The 14635-nt window shown below is 34.6% G+C and overlaps 1 long non-coding RNA gene across 5 annotated transcripts in view; it reads left to right on the forward strand.

Moving 5' to 3' along the window:
* Positions 1–14635, forward strand: part of LOC144320379 (uncharacterized) — a 261658-nt gene that overhangs the window by 197809 nt on the left and 49214 nt on the right. For 4 of the 5 annotated variants that reach the window (XR_013385901.1, XR_013385897.1, XR_013385903.1 and 1 more), the window contains one exon: positions 7936–7993. This is a non-coding gene — a long non-coding RNA (uncharacterized LOC144320379). Of the gene's footprint in view, positions 1–7935; positions 7994–8609; positions 8710–14635 lie in introns of those variants that run through there. The other variant, XR_013385902.1, reaches the window with a different exon arrangement.

Consider the following 14635-nt stretch of genomic DNA (forward strand, 5'->3'; position numbering starts at 1 on the left):
GCTCTGTAGTTTTTAGGGTATATCCTTTACCTCTTTGGTTAGGTTTATTCCTAGGTATCTTTTTTTTTAAGATTTTTTAAAAATTTATTTATTCATGATAGACACAGAGAGAGAGAGAGAGAGAGGCAGAGGCACAGGAGGAGAGAGAAGCAGGCTCCATGCCGGGAGCTCAACGTGGGACTCGATCCCGGGACTTCAGGGTCGGGCCGTGGGCCAAAGGCAGGTGCTAAAGTGCTGAGCCACTCAGGGATCCCCTATTCCTAGAAGTCTTATGCTTTTGGGTGCAATTGTAAATGGGATTGACTCCTTAATTTCTCTTTCTTCTGTTTCATTGTTAGCATATAGAAATGCCACTGATTTCTGAGCATTGATTTTGTATCCTGCCACACTGCTGAATTGTTGTATGAGTTCTAACAATCTTGGGGTGGAGTCTTTTGGGTTTTCTATGTACAGTATCATGTCATCTGCAAAAGAGAGAGAGTTTGACTCCTTCTTTGCCAATTTGAATGCCTTTTATTTCTTTTTGTTGCCTGATTGCTGAGGCTAGGGCTTCTAGTACTATGCTGAATAGTAGTGGTGAGAGTGGACATCCCTGTCATGCTCCTGATCTTAAGGGAAAGCCTCCCAGTGTTTCCCCCATTGAGATTGATATTTTCTGTGGGATTTTCATAGATGGCTTTTAAGATGCTGAGGAATGTTCCCTTTATCCCTATACTCTGAAGAGTTTTGATCAGGAATGGATGCTGTATTTTGTCAAATGCTTTCTATGCATCTATTGAGAGGATCAATTCTAAAATTCTTATTTAGTTTTATTTTCCTATGATCAGTAGCTGGTCCTGATGAACTAAATTTATATTATGATCAATTATATATAGTTTGAAAAACAGAACCTTTATTTTTTGGTAGATCATAATGTACAGAAACTGCTTAAGCATGTGGAGATGTACAGAGAAAAGAAACATATTAATCATTTCTTAGACAGTACTACTTGTTTACTTTTCCATAGACATCTCTTCATTTAAGCCAAGTATAGTAGTTTGGATTCTAAAATGGACTTCCAAGATTTCCTACCTTGATCCCCGGGATAGTGAATATGATGAGATACTCTATCCCTGCTTTTTTTTTCTTACACCAAAGAAGAGTTTTCAGATGTAATTAAAGTTACTAATCAGCTGACTTTGAATTAATTAAAAGAGAGGATATGTGGATGGTCCTAACCTAATCACATGAACCTATTTAAGAGCAGAGTTTTCTCTCAGTGGTGTCAGAAGGAAAGTCAGAGGTACTAAAGGTGCAATAAGGATGTGATACACTTTTGTATTACTGGCTTTGGAAATGGAAACAGCAGGTTCAAGGACTCAAGTATGCCTCTAGTTGCTGAAAATAATGCCTGGCTAGCAGTCAGCAAGGAAATGGGAACCTCAATCATACAATAGCAAAGAACTGAATTCTGCCAATAACGTGAAGCAGCTTATAAGTGGATTCTTCCCCAGAGCCTCCAGCCTGTTTGATACTTTGGTCATGGCTTTGTGAGACCCTGAGCAGACAATGCTGCCCTGCCTGTTTGGACTTCTGACAAACAGAACTGTGAGATAATGAATATATGCTATTTTCAGCTGCTAAATTTATGGTAATTTGTTACACAGTAATATAAAACTAATATACTAGAATACACAACTATAAATCAAAATAAACTAATGATAAGAAAATAACTATAGTTTAAACACAGAAAAAAGGTATAAAGGAAGATTTTACATTGATTTTAAGTGTGGTTATGTCTTATTAGTACAAGCAAGAAAAAAATGTTAGTTTGTGGATGGTTAAGGTTGTTCCATATATCTTGTTTTTTTTTTTTTTTTTTTAAGATTTTATTTACTTATTCATGAGAGACACAGAGAGAGAGAGGCAGAGACACAGGCAGAGGGAGAAGCAGGCTCCCTGCAGGGAACCCGAGTGGCACTCGATCCCAAGACTCCAGAATCACACCCTGGGCTGAAGGAGGCACTAAACCGCTGAGCCACCCAGGCTGCCCTCCATATATCTTGTTAAAACAACATCTTGAAAAAGCATCAAAATGAGAAGGCAAAAACAAATGAAATTCCTAAATCTTTTTCGTGAGCTTATGCTATTTTTCATGTCTGGAAAGCTTTTTCCTTTATTTTATCACCTGAGAAAGAAACCATACCCTTTAGCTCTCATACCCTAATTCACTCATCTGTCTCCCCAGCCCTTAGCAATCACTATCACTATAAATTTCCTTATGATGGAGTTTCATATGGATGGAATTGTGTAATATGTAAATTTTCATGACTGGATTCTTTTACATAGCATAATGTTTTCAAGATTCCTTTATGTTGTGTGTATTAGCACTTTATTTTTATAGCAGAGTAATATGCCATTGTATGGATATACAATATTTGTTTATCCCTTTGTTGATTGGCTTTTGGGTTATTTTCATCTTTTGGCTTTTATGAATATTTCTATAAATGCTGTGTACACGCATTTGGACATATGTTTTCATTTCTCTTGGGTATATATGTAGAAGTAGAATTTCTAGGTCATATGCAAACTATGTTTTTAATCCATGGAGGAACTATGTGATTATCTTCCAAAGCAGTTGCACCATTCTGTGTGTCCACTGGCAGTGTATAAGGCTTGTAGTTTCTCCATATCCTCACCAACACTTATTATCTGACTTTAAATATCACCCATCCTTCTAGGCCTGACTCATATGCTGTCATTTCTGCAAAGTCATTCCTGATTCATTAGCAAAACATAATAATTTCTCCTGTGGACTTCCAAAGGATTATGTTTGTTTGTTTCTTGGGGCTCACTTCACACTCGTCATTGTATCATTGTTAGTACAGGTCTTACCTGCCTACCAACTTCATCATCTTTATTTTAGAATTTGTGTCTAATTTCCTAATTTCACCCTTCAAAGCACAGCTGTTCTAGGTGGCTTGAAAATAAGTTCAGAAAGTATTTACTGAGGGTTTTAGATTAAAAATGAACCAGATGAGCTAATTCACTGTAATATATGACAGTTTCCACCAGTGTGAGCCTAGAGAGCTTGTCTGGCTTAATCATACATACACAGAGTTATTCAATTTCAAATTTTGTGCTACCACTTATTAATTATGTACTCTTAAGGAGATTTCTAAACTTTCTAGGATGTTTCTCTATCCACAAATGTGAATTTTAATATTGTATAAGGTTATCATGAAACATAAATATGATAATTTATGTGGAACATTTAGTGTTATTCCTGACACATACTTGATGCTCATTACATGGTAGCAAAATATTTTATAAATAATGCTATATATAAAAGTAGTAATCCCTCTCATAGCACATTTCCCTTAATAGAATTATGATATATAGATTTAATTCTAGTTACATTTTATCAAATTTCAGTAATTTTTGGATTAAATAAGTGTGGATTACAGGTCACTTAAAATTGTAGAATCAAACACATTGGGTCTGGTTGTCCCATCTACAGCCTGCTATAAGACAATATTGCACATCTGTTGTCTTTTGCATGTATTTTCTTGCTCACCTTAAAGTACACTCCATTCATGTTAATATGTTTCATAAAACACCCTTTACTTTGTGATGTGCATGTTACTGTCTGGTGCTTAAATTCCACATCGTAATACTGTATGATACTCAGTGATGTAAAATTTCAATAGCTCTGAATCTCTATTTAAACAAGTGTGAAAAAATAAATAAATAAAAATAAAAATAAAAATAAAAAAAGAAAAAAAAATAAATAAACAAGTGTGGAATGGAGAGGTACAATCACCTAGAGTAGGAACAAATGAATAATGACAATACTCCAAGAGAGTAAGACATGTAGAGTCTTTAGAAGGCAGTAATTAAAGTATATATGCAGTCTCAGGATGCTATGAGGCATACAAGACGAGGCTGCTGTTAGTCCTGCTGTTGCAAATTCTAATTGTCACACTGAAAGATCAGTGATAAGTGCATTCTTTAACTGTTTATTTGAATGGATATAAAGATTTTTACAGATTTCTTTTAATTTCTATATGATATCTAAATATTTTATCTGTGAGTTCAAATCATATTTTTAAAAAAATTTTACTGTTGTGTGGGAGAGATATTATGTAGAGAGGCTGCACTGTACTGGATACAATATACTGAAAACCAAAAAACTATTTTTATACAGATTCTACTGCTTGCAAGTCATTAAAATCTCTTTGAGTCTCAGTCTCCTTGTCTACAAAACAGATAATAGTATTACTTATGTTTAGCTCAATTTTTAGCTCAATTTGTCTAGAGCATAGCTAAGATAAGAAATGCTCAGATGGTTCCACTTTGCAATCTTCAAAGTGCTCTATAAATATGTATTATCATTAAATACTAGAAACTGATCCTTGGTACCGTTTGGCTTCCTATCCCCATCAAAATATACTAGTAACTTTTTAAGCATTACGGTATTCCCTACCAGGAATCTCCTTCCCCAGTATTTACTACCTAAGTTGTCTTTCTTTGGAAGATCCTTAATAAAATTATGACTCTTCCATATTAACTTTCCATGTTGATGTAGATATGGCCATTCCATAGTCCTCTGCCTTATGGTTCCAATCCATTTACTTTCCTATCAAACATGATGTTCCCTATTCTAATCATTGATACAATGATTAGATACAAAACGTAAAGTTTTGTTCAGAAAAATGAAAACAAGGGATCCCTGAGTGGCGCAGCGGTTTGGCGCCTGCCTTTGGCCCAGGGCGCGATCCTGGAGACCCGGGATCGAGTCCCACGTCGGGCCCCGGTGCATGGAGCCTGCTTCTCCCTCTGCCTGTGTCTCTGCCTCTCTCTCTCTCTCTGTGTGACTATCATAAATAAATAGAAATTTTAAAAAAAATGAAAACAAGCAAAAAGGGAATTAGGTGTTTATGGGGAATTGGGTATTTACAGAAGTATTTCAAGGAGGTTGCTATTGACCTTTTTGTTATAAGATCACAACACAATAGCTACGATAAAGACATAACAAAACTCTGCTATTGCTCCTACTACTAAACTACCACTGCCACCTTATACCCAGATGGTTAGTGACAAGGGAGCAAGAACACACAGCCTGTCAGAGCTTGCTTTCTAACCACCACTACCTCCCAAGTAAGATGTGAATGTGACTAATTACTTCTAGAAACCTAGTTTATAAGGGAGTTGAAGTAGTATGATTTTTGCCTTCTAATCTCTCCAAGAGGAGGGTAAAGTGAAGTATAGGAAACCAAGTCTAAGAAACCACCACAGTTTCTGTGTAGTTAATTTCACTTCTTTAGTTCTTCAGTGAGCTTGGAACTTTTCACCCTCAAACCCTGTGTCCCAATATACTCATGAGATACTGCAGCTCCACCTTGGTCCTTTAGAAATTATGTGAGGGAAGACAAAGGGGCCTCACCTATGGAGCACGATCATTAATTAAGATATCATTCCTTTAACTCCTCTCAGTTAAGTTGGTATGTATTTGCAAAAGTAACAGAAAGGAATTCTTAGATATACATATTCTGAAGAAGCATGTAACTCTTACTGAGAAACTGAAAAACTCATTCAAAGATTTGTTTCATCAATCAAGAGAAAATGAGTATACACTTATAAATGGGTAAGTAGGGTCATTGGGTTCTCTTTTAATTTCCCATGTGAGTGAAGAGATATATTTATTCAAATACAGTGTTTGTCATCAGGCAGTATGCATGGTATCGATTTCATTCCCTTATCACTGTGAGAATGATAGAATTCTTATCTCCAATTGGAGGGTAATTGATATACATATTCTTACACACTTTTGGACATTTAAAAGTGTCTTAAAAATTAAAAAAAAAAAGTGTCTTAACATTCTAGGACAAAATTCAGACCTTCTTTCAAAGATGCAGGAGGAGTCCAAAAGCTACTGTGACGCTCATGGAAAGGGACCTCATACCTCCTGTTGTGGGGAGCATAGTTGAAGACATATCCAGCTGTCACCTCTCTGGATCCACCAGCATGTCTACAATATGGTTGTACTTCCCTAAAATATACTGAGTCACTGATTAAGCACAGCAGGAATACTAATGTTGGCCTATTCTGATAGCAGATTGGATTCTTCTAGTGGGCAAGTCTGGGTTGGGAATCCTCCAACTTTTTGGCTGAGATTTTCTTAGAGTTGCTCTGCAACCAAATCTTCCTTCTTGCTCTTCTTCTTTCATAGATGACAGAACTGAGTCGCAATCTGAAGGTTTTCTTTGCATATTCCTGCTTCCTCATCTTTATTCTTTTAAGGTGTTACTCTAAGTTTCTTAAAAGACTGATGTCATCTCAGTATCTACTTCTCAGATGACCTGAACAATACAGTGACTTTGAAGATTACAAATTAGAATTTTAGTTTTGAAGATGGTAGACATAGAATTTCCATAGTCATGGAGAATAGGAGTGGGAAAATTGATTAAATTTTAACAAATGAAGTTACTTCAAGTAGCATTGTCAGATACAAGATCTTATAGGTTCTGAGATGGGATAATATTGGAAGACAAGTTAGAAATACACTTTTTATTTTTATTTTTTTTATTTTTATTTTTTTTTTAGAAATACACTTTTTATAGAGCTTTGGGAGGAGAGATTGACTTATTATATTCATAACATATAAATATTGCCGAAATCTATGAACATTCTCCCAGAGTAGTAGACCCATTTGTTTTCAGCCATGAAATCGTGCTGTTGAACTGTTGATACTATTCCTAATACTAGTTTTGGACAAGTTGAGCCACACTGTAGGTTCAGTACACTCAAGGTTGCCAATTATCATTTATGGTATGTGTCTGCATACCATAATGTGTCTGCATACCATAAATGTGTCTGCATACTAGAGTGAATGAATTTTGGGTTTCGAATATGGAACAGAAGCTGGTTGCAATATAGAAACTATTTGAGTTTTCTGTTGTTAGTGATTTAAATAAGAAAAAGTTACCTTTATTATAGCAAGTGCTCCTATCAGGGTTGTGGTAGCTCTAGTTTAGAAAACTTTCTTGTTTTCCCTAGTCACTCCCCAGTATTGCCCATCATTAATCAACATGTTTCTTTAGTATAGAACCCTGGCAGTTTTGCCCCCTCCTTAGGATCTGCTCCTGTATTGTAGCTTGCTTAAAAAAAACATTTCCCTTTTTCCCAAAGATCTCCATTTTAGGATGTGGGCAGAGTTCTGTAAAGAGATGAACATGATGTCTGTAACATGTAACAAGAGCAAAGAAAAAATTTTAACTATTCACATTTGATATTTCATATTAAACTGTTATCTTTTTGCAATAATCATAATTTGCGAGCCTGTTCAGAATGTGTGATTATTTTTCAAAATCTTTGGTAACTCATTCTTTGCACAAAAATATCAAAACTTAGATGGGAAATATTTTAAGTAATTACATATTTTGAATGCCAATCACTGAAATAACTCAAACAGATTTTAATGTATAAAGTTTTCTATTAGATGACTATATGTTTTTATACTTAGTATGATTTCAGAGATACATTTTTATGTACCTATTTTATATACATAAAATACAAATATAAGATTATATATATATATATTTCTGTACTCTCTTAGTTTATCTTATCCTAGGTGTATAATTGAGGCAGTTTTCCTTCAGTCTGAGTTTTATGACTTCTAGGAGCCTCAGCTTCATAACTATTTTCTTTGGAAGGTTGTATTTGTATAAATATATTAAGCTTGATTTTTCACTGAAAGCAAATATGACTACATTTATTATTCCCAGTTTGAAAATAAAACTGTAAATCATAATCTCCAGATAAAGGACTTTCCTTTCATGGTTCTAAGTAAAAAGAAAATCTGTTTCACTGTTTACTTAACATTTGATGGTGATGCAATAAATAAAACATTAGCCAAAGAGTGACTGTGTCTTTCTCTGCTTTTTCTTTCTACAGGTTGTATTTCATGTGGATGTGGGTATGATATGCCACAGCAACATGATGTCTTGATTAGGTAAGTCTGCTTTAAAGAACATCCTCACAAAAAAAAAAAAAAAAAAAAAAAAAGAACATCCTCACTGCAGAGTTCCCAGGTCATGACATTGTATTGTTGGTATTCCTAGCCTAAATGGTGACGAAAATGGGATCTTTTTTCTTTTCTGGTGATCTTTGGTAGAGAAAATTGAGTTCCAGTTTCCATGGAGACACTATTTGTTGGTTGGTTTATTTATTTATTTTTATGGGACTTACATTAAAAGTGCAATCAGGGAAATATCTAAAAAGCCTATTGAGGTAAGGGAAAAGAAATATCAAAACAGAAGTTATATATATCATCCTTTTTATAGAACAGCCATAGTAGAGATTTAGAGAGCTCTAATAGTGGACATGTCTTATGTTGAAACAGTTCATTATTTATATATGCAAGAAATAATATCTTAATTAATATCTTTACCCAATTGTACATATGTAATTTTTCTGCTAACATATATTGGCACCAAATACATAATTGTGAATGTTCACTTCCAAAATTTTCTTTTCTTTTTTTTTTTTTCCAAAATTTTCTTGATTTGAATGTAGTCACTCTTGCTGATTGATGTTTTTCTTATTGTATTGACACCAAATGTAAATAGGTGAGCAATCTTATACTATGGCTGGTTAAGGTGCTACAAGAACAGGCAGGTGAACATCTGAACAAATGGCTTCTCCTGTCTCCTTCATTACCCAGTGGGTAAGATCTTGATTCTCTTTGACCAATAGAGGAAAATGTCCCAGACTTTTCATATTCCTGTTAGTTTCTGCTGCCATTTAGGTGTTGATAATAAGTAATAAAGGGAGTCATACAGTTAGTCTGGTGTAGTAAAGTGAATGTTCGCCAGTCAGGTAATCAGGTAACATCTCTTCATATGAATCTTGTTATTTTTTCTGACTGTGTGCGAAACATGTCACTTTTTACAGTCATAGTCTCTTTATCCGTAAAATGAAATACTCCTATAAGGTGATTCTACGTTTAATTCTAGGTTAGTGATTCTATAGATTTTTAATGAATGAACTTTTTATGTCTGATGAATGATAGTAGTGCTCTGGTTGCCAGAATGATCACATTGTATGCAATTGGACAGATCGATTATTAACATGATAAGTATTTAAAGTAATGTGATTTTCTCATGTCTGGAGTATTTCTAAATAAAGCCAGAAGCTAGTGAACTGCTTTGTTTATTCAAGATGCTATAGTTGTTTTTCTCCTTTTTCTAATTCTCTTTCCAGATGGCATGGGTGTTGAGTGAATGAAATATTAAGAACCCTTCCAATTTTATGATTTTATGAAATATTATTTGAGAACACCATATATTGTTATTGAAAGAGATGAGAACTTTTCCTGATTTCTGTTCCTCTTTTCTCTTCTTTTATTTTCCTCCTAGGAAAACAACATATCTTTTCTAGATGACCACATCTCTTTGTAGTACAGAATAATTAAAATATTCAAAAGCAAAGTGTCACTTACCACCATCACCTTTTAAGAATGTTCAATCATATTTTAGTTGAACTTATGGGTTTATGAAAATTTCCTTTTCAAATCACTCCTCATACAATACTAAAATATTAATATTGACCATGGTGTGAATTTGTTAGTTTTAGTAGGAGTACTTTCAGTTGCTAAGTAATTAGTCTTATAAATAACTGATAAAAACCACTGTCATATCTGTAAGAATTTAAGCATCTTGTGACCTTTCCTTTTGTTGTAATTACATATTCAGATAGCTGGAAATATTTTTTTTAACTTTTATCAGTCTTATTATTTTTAGTGAAAAGACACCGATCTCAGGATATTTATACATTTACCTGGGACATAATAGAAGGAATCAGTGATACATGTGGTACCAAGCACATTGTATATCTTTAATGCTTAAATATTTCAAATTAATGTATATCCTCCCCAGAGTGATTAGATCCTTTCTGGAGTTACAGTAACAAAGGCTTTATTTGCCTAAAGGGACAAAGGGAACCATTTAGGAGAATGAGGCAATTAATCAATTATATAACATTTTGAAAACATTTAGTATTTCCTACCATTTGATTTTTACTTCTGGAAGCTGCTTTTCTTACACTAGCAGATTAGAGTAGTTAGATCCCCATGCCCCCACCCCTGTCATTTTTTTCATTCTTTTTTTCACCATGAAATTATATGTTCTTTCATAAAAACATTTTCTGAAAAATTAATGCTTACATTGAATTTTTCAAACTTAGCAAAAATGATTTAAGATGTTTTACTACAAAGAATTAACATAAAATAATTTTTTTAAGATACAATTTTTTGAAAGTATTATCACCTCCAAATTGTGTCTTGCAAATCATGTCTGTATTATCACTCCCATATATTCAGGATAAGATGTAAAGCAAATGAATGAGGGATGCCTGGGTGGCTCAGCGGTTGAGTGCCTACCTTCCACCAGGGCATGATCCTGAAGTCCCCGGATCCAGTCCCACATCTGGCTCCCTGCATGGAGCCTGCTTCTCCCTCTGCCTGTGTCTCTGCCTCTCTGTCTGTCACTTGTGAATAAATAAATAAAAACTTTTTTAAAAAGTGGATGAAACAAAACAAAACAAAAGGAAGAAAATAATAGGGGAGAATACTCTTATCATAAAAGAAGAACAAGGGCAGCCCGGGTGACTCAATGGTTGAGCATCTGCCCTCAGCCCAGGGCGTGATCCCAGAGTCCTGGGATCGAGTCCCACATCGGGCTCCATGCATGGAGCCTGTTTCTCCCTCTGCCTGTGTCTCTGCCTCTCTCTCTCTCTCTCTCTGTGTCTCTCATGAATAAATAAATAAAATATTTTTTAAAAAATTAAAATAAAAAAATAAAACAAGAACAAAAGCTCTCAAAGAGAGCAGAGAAAAAGCAAGTGGAAAAAGTAGATAAGTAAATACAATCTGTGGTTGACCCAAAAATCTCAGTATAGTTTAACATATCATTATGTAGGAATACAAAATAGTTGCCAAAAATTGTTAACAAGTGCTAACACTAACCATATTAAAATATGCAGTTCTCCCTTCTGCTGGTTCCTCTTCCTTACAAAAATAATTAGCAATAAAATTGAAGGCAAGGAAACAAGGAGTGATGAAGATCTTGGAAAATCCAATAAATGGATTATCATTTTCTAACAATTGTTTATTAGGCTGTATTTCTTATGTGGTTATGCAGGAACAGTTTTTCCTTGCCTTCCTATATGTTAGGTACTGTGTTATACTTATCTTAGGCAGAACATCTAACATCTGATAAGAATTCTAAACATCAAATGATAAGATGATAGTTTTTTATCTCTGGGTCTTAATAGCCCTGGAAATCGCAGATAACAGTATTTCTTACTTTCAAAGAGAAGAAAAAAACAGCTAGAAGAAGGTTAAGTGAATGAGTTATGTAATATGGTCACATAATCTTTTCTAAGTAGTAGCCTATTAGGGAGTTGGCAGTCTTCTAAAAAAGAAAATGAATTATGATGAGGAAACCGGGATTTGTTTCTCAGCACTGATACACTCTTGAGGAAGTTACCAAACTTCTTCGTGTTTACTTAACAGTAAAATGAGATGATACGATTAAATGATCTCAAAACTCCTTTTTAGTTCAGATAGTTTATGACAGAATAATGGTATATAAGATTTACTTAGGACTTAGTATGTGTCAGACCCATGGGATGCTATCACACTTAGAGTTTTACATGGATTGAATAATTGTCAAACAACCCAGTGAAGTAGATACTATTATTAGTTGGCGTTTTTTAAAAACTTTTTTATTTTTTTTAAAGATTTTATTTATTCATGAGAGACAGAGAGAGAGAGGCAGAGACACAGGCAGAGGAAGAAGCAGGCTCCCTGCAGGGAGCCAGATGTGGGACTGGATCCGGGGACTGCAGGATCACACCCTGAGCCAAAGGCAGATGTTCAACCACTGAGCCATCAAGATGCCCCTATTAGTTGGCTTTTATGATGATACTAAAGCTTAGGGATTCAAGTATCTTGAGCAATGCACATGTTTAGGAACAGCAGTGTTGAATGTTTAAATGAGGCCATCTGACTCCAGAGTCCATCAGCTTTAGGGCCATGTTGTACATCCCTAACATTATCCACAAGCCAGTCAAGACTTAGGAAGTCACATGTGTGTGAAACCTGCATTCTTTCCAACTTTATTTTTCTGGAGTCATTAGTTATTTGCCTATCAGCCTGGCTTGTGCTACAGTAAAACATGGTTCCCCTTTGGTTAACATTTTCTGTTCATGCTCATTCTTTAACTATAATCTAGAGAGTAGCACTTCTTTCAATGGAATATTTCTACAGAGTATTTTCCAGAGACTGCCCATGCAGTCATTGAACATGAATCAGAGGGAAGGTTTATGGAAATTATAAATGAACAGTCAAGGGAGAGTCTTTTGTAGCAAAATTATAGGAGTGTCTCCTTAGGTCAAAGTCAAAGTAAGGATGAATTAACTCCCGAAGCAATTTCGAAAAGGTGAAATTCAATGATATTGCAGTTGTTGGACCAGGTGTTAAAATGTTATTGGGTGTTAATTTAATTTTCATCCTGTCAACACTCATCTGAACTGTAACAGCTGCTAAACACGGTTCCACAAGAGCAAACCATCCACAGAAAGGAAGCAGATGCCTAATCAATAGGGCCAATAGAAATGTATGGCTCAGCTAAGCAACCTGCACAAGGGGGAATGAATCCCATAGGGCTTCGTCTTACCTGAATGGAAAAGAACTTTAAAGATAGTGAGACGATTTAAGCAGTAAGAACAGAAGACTGAAAGTCCTAGGTTGGCTTCCTATTGTATTGACTCTTTCTTTCTTTTTTCCTTTTTTTTTTTAAATTCTACATGACCTTGGATTTACAATTCCTTGGTTTCTCAGTTCCTCTGAGGTTTCAGAGGTATTGAGACTGTTGTTTCAGATCTGTTGCTATCTTTACTGCTGTTATCATCACACAGTCCTTGCAGTCCAGAGTAAAAACTGCTTCTTTACAAAAGTTGTAACATAAAAGATATATCAATGATGATGTAATAGTATTTAATAGCTGTTCTTCATTCCATCTTAGGCGGATAGGAATAGATGACTTGTGACTGAGAAAGGCATTTTGAATTTGAATAATTTTTTGACTACTATACTTGCTAACATGATAGGATATGTAATTTCCCCTATTGGAGATTTTCAAATAGAATGGTAGATTACTGTGTTTATGCCAAGTGAAATCTTACCTAGAAATTGTGGATTGACTATATAAACCTCTTTAAGTGAATTAATTTGCCATGCATTTAATAATTTTTTGTAAGTTAGTACAGCTCTTCAAAAATATCACCTTCATTTAATGCATCTCAGACTTGACTATAAATCCTTCTCGGATTATATGATTGTGTGCCAGCAATTCTCTAAACTCTCCTCCACTGGAGAGTTGTGGCATCCTGGAGCTTCAATATTATTAGAAGGTTTGGGAGGGTTTTTTTGGTTTTGTTTTTGTTTTAATAAGGGAAAGCAACTGGATTTAAAGGAATAGAATGCAAATTTTGCATAATTTTTAAGATGATTCATCTTTCAAACAATTTGAATGTTGAGATACACTTTTTTGGCCTATATGCAAACACTTGGTGATTGTTCTCCTTCTTGGGATCAGCAGGGAAAAGATTCACTATGGCTACTCATCTAATATGTTCTGCTGCAGGAGAAATCTTTCATTTTCCTGAGCTTGTTAAATGTCAAAATAGCAAAACATCGCAAAACAAAGAAACACCTGTATTCTACTTAGAATTTCACAGTGCTTATATTATTCCCCTTCTTCTGTTTGTATTTCTGTAGTAAGTAAAAGCTTTAAGGAAGTATGCAGTGTGGGCTATTTTATCCTATATTGGAATAGTAGTACTGTGTCCTTACTGCAAAAAAGGATTAGTTTTGAGGAGATAGAATAATTGTGGCATTTAGGCTGATGAACCAGCCTTTTTTTAAAAAAAAATATTTTGAAGATAAGGTGAGTTATTATTGGGGAAAATTCAAAAGACCGTCAGAGGCATATTGAGAATTTTGTATTATGAAATTCTTAGCCCAAACGTAAATGCAAATAAGGCAGATAAAGGGAACTAAGCCTGCTTTTTCATAGAACAATAATTTTGAAATGGCTCTTTGGAGATCTTGGTAGAAAAACAAAAGGTAAAAGCAAGAATTATATTTCTTAGCATTTAACCAAAACTGGGGATAAGAGCCAGTGTTGGCTATGTTTAGTATGATAACATACTACATGGTTTCCATTTTGTGTTAGGTATTTGAAAAGCCAAAAATTTGGTGCAGGAGTATGATGTCAGATAATCATTCTTTCCTTCCTCTCTCCTCTCCTCCTCTCATTTTCCTTCCTCCCTGCTCCTCACCCTTTTTCCTAGTGGTAAGAAATGAATGTAGATGGAACACTTTGGTGACTGGATTTTGTACAATTTCAGTGAAGAAATGTATACTTAAAGGTTAAATTGGGCTTTTAAATGTGTTCACACATTATCAGAGTTATTTATTATATAACCTGTATTCTTATGGCTGTGGATGAATTTCATTATACAATTTATATAAAATAGATAATAGATTAATGAATGTTATTATTTCCTTACTTTCACTAATTAGGTTATT

This window comes from Canis aureus, chromosome 9 (assembly GCF_053574225.1).
Source record: "Canis aureus isolate CA01 chromosome 9, VMU_Caureus_v.1.0, whole genome shotgun sequence".
Lineage (NCBI taxonomy): Eukaryota > Metazoa > Chordata > Mammalia > Carnivora > Canidae > Canis > Canis aureus.